Raw genomic sequence first — 2,937 nt, forward strand, 5'->3', positions numbered from 1 at the left:
TAGACAACCCACACCTTACCTGGGCTGAGCCTGTCTTCCCAACCTCACAGGCCTGGGTTCTGAGGAAAACGCAATGGTGGCCATGGACTTGGGCTCCCCCCCGCTTCCCAAGAAGAGCCTGCCTGTCCCTGGGCCCCTGGAGCAGGTGGCCAATCGGCTGAGCAGCAAAATGGCTGCAGAGGTTCCTCATGGCAGCAAGCAAGAGCTGCCGGACCTCAAGGGTGAGTGGCGCAGGTGACAAGGGTGCTGACCAGGCTGGTCATGCTCTCAGGGAGCTCTTGGGCTGGAGGGTTAATGGGGGGGAGGCCCTCGGTTAGCCACAGCTTTCTCTCTGGCATCTCATGGTACCAAGGAGACCCCCGGCTGTCTTCTCTCTTGAGTTTTTGCTGCCACAGGCATGCTTGGCCTCGAGCCCTGGTCAGGGGAGGGGCATCCAGAGAGGCAGTGGGCACTGTCATCAGGAGCGCACCCCCAGACCCAGTTCATGTGCTGACTTTAATTGTCGGTAGTTATCTGATCTTCTCCATGAAACTGCCTTGTACTTCCGTTGATTCTCAGGTTGTTACTCAGTAATGGCAGGCACTGTGCTGGACCCTTGGGATGTGAGAGACGCAAAAGAGACCTGGCCTTTGTCTTTGGGGGTCACTGCCGTTGGGGGACAGCAAGGCAGAGAAGTAGAGATGAGGGATCTGCAGAAAAGCGTGCAGACAGGGCCCCACGGAGACCATGGCTGAGGCCACCAGCCTAGCATCTGGGGCACGAGTTAAGCTACTCTTTAAAGTGTGTGCCTAGCAGGTCAGCGTCTGTGTGAAAACTTGCTGCCAGGACACCCTGGTACATTAGAAATGTGAACAGCATGTCACCGCGTGGACCACCAAGGGCTCTGCCTCCTGCTGTGTGCCTTTGGGCACAACTTTTCCTCCCCCTCTCTCTGAGACTCAGTTTCCTATATTTGAAAACTGAACAGGCTAAGTCCTGCCTCATTAGGGTCATTTTAAGTGTGGGAGGGGCTGACGGAAGCCAGGAGCCTGCGTGAGCGGGACCCCAGGGGGAGGAACAGCGGGAGAGCAGAGCCTGTGCAGCCTCACAGACAGCTCTCCCGGCCTCGGTCTCACCCTCCAGCCCAGAGCCTGACCACCTGCGAGGTCTGCGGTGCCTGCTTTGAGACACGCAAGGGCCTGTCCAGCCATGCGCGCTCCCACCTGCGGCAGCTGGGGGTGGCCGAGTCGGAGAGCAGCGGTGCCCCCATTGACCTCCTCTACGAGCTTGTGAAGCAGAAGGGCCTGCCTGACACACCCCTCGGGCTGCCCCCAAGCCTGACGAAGAAGTCCAACTCACCGAAGGAGATAGTCGCTGGAGCCCCACGACCTGGTCTGCTCGCCCTGGCCAAGCCCCTCGATGCCCCTGCTGTCAACAAGGCCATCAAGTCGCCTCCCGGCTTCTCAGCTAAGGGCCTGGCCCACCCGCCCAACTCCCCACTCCTCAAGAAGGCATCGCTGGCCCTGGCGGGCTCCCCTACCCATAAGAATCCTGAGGACAAGAGCCCCCAGCTGTCTCTGAGCCCCCGGCCAGCCTCTCCAAAGGCCCAGTGGCCCCAGTCTGAAGACGAGGGGCCCCTGAACCTCAGTGAGTGCGGGTCCTGGGAGCCAAGGGAAGGGTGGGGCCTCAGGCTGGGCCTCGGGGCTCGGGGCGGATGCAGTGGGGACCGTAGCGCCTGCGTATCCTGGGTCGGCTGGGTCAGAGCGTGTTAATTAAGGTGCTGTGTCTCCGTTTGGGCATATTACCTGTCTCCCATTTCACTTCGCCATTCTTCCCCCTGGAAGTCTGGAGGTGGCTACTAAGCCTGCCAGGGTCATCCTTGCCCCTTAGGGCTGCTTTTGACCTTCTCTGGGCCTGAGGGTTGGGGCAGTGAAGGTAGCCAGGGTTCCCATGGGGCACCTGGGGTCCTGCAGGTAAACAGGTGGTCCACTAGCCAGGTGGGCCCATGCTTGGCCCTGTCTTCACATCCTCTTGTTCCTGGTGTCCTTTGCAGAGGTACCTCCGTGCCCAGGGCTGGAACTATACCTCTTGGGCTGCCTGTGGGCATGGCAAAGAAGGGCTTGGGAAGCAACTCCCAGGCATGGTGAGCAGACTTAACAAAGGCCATCTCAGGAATTCAGATCTCCCCGCACATTTGTGGGCCTCAGGGTCTGAGAGTGAGCCTAGGGTCTGGCCCCCTGACCAACAGGGCACCCCAGTTGCACCTCATGTTCCAATGAAGCTGCTTCCACGGTCTGTGCTTCCAGGAGCAAGGGTCTGAGCAGGTGTGCCCTTGGTTGTATGATGCCTGACAGCCAGTGTGCCCCTGCTTTGTCACCTCCAGCCCATCCTGCACAGCTTCCCTGGCTGAAGGGGGCCTGGAAGCCTCAGATTGTGCCATTAGAACTGGGCCACTGCCTCTCTACCCCGCTGTCTCCGTAGCCTTAAGCTCTCTACACTCACCTTGACGCCAAAGGCCTAGGCAAGGAACATGGCTTTCTGCTGCCCCAAACCTCATAAATCCACAGCAGTGAGTCTTGGACTCCCACCAGCCTGGGCCGCCGAGACTCACACCAGGCCTTCCCGCCTCAGTCCCGGAGGGCCGGCCGAGGTGGCGGCCGTGAACCGCCCCCCTGTGTTTTGTCTCCGCAGCTTTAGATAGTGACGGGGGCAGAGAGCTGGACTGCCAGCTGTGCGGTGCCTGGTTTGAGACCCGCAGGGGCCTGTCCAGCCACGCCCGCGCCCACCTGCGCCACCTGGGCGTCAGCGACCCGGATGCCAAGGGATCCCCCATAGACGTGCTCCACGGGCTCATCCGGAGGGCCGGCGTCCAGATCCGCCTCCCACTCGGGCGGGGCGCCCTGGCCCTGCTGGGGCGGCCTCCTCCCGCTTCTGCGGCCCTCTCCTTGCTCCCCCCCC

General features: G+C 61.3%; 1 protein-coding gene across 1 annotated transcript in view; it reads left to right on the forward strand.

The window, feature by feature from the left end:
- The window catches only part of WIZ (widely interspaced zinc finger motifs), a 25,216-nt gene that overhangs the window by 16,396 nt on the left and 5,883 nt on the right, over positions 1 to 2,937 (forward strand). The window lies entirely within an intron of this gene.

Source organism: Bison bison, unplaced genomic scaffold (genome assembly GCF_000754665.1).
Source record: "Bison bison bison isolate TAMUID 2011002044 unplaced genomic scaffold, Bison_UMD1.0 scf7180017863978, whole genome shotgun sequence".
Lineage (NCBI taxonomy): Eukaryota > Metazoa > Chordata > Mammalia > Artiodactyla > Bovidae > Bison > Bison bison.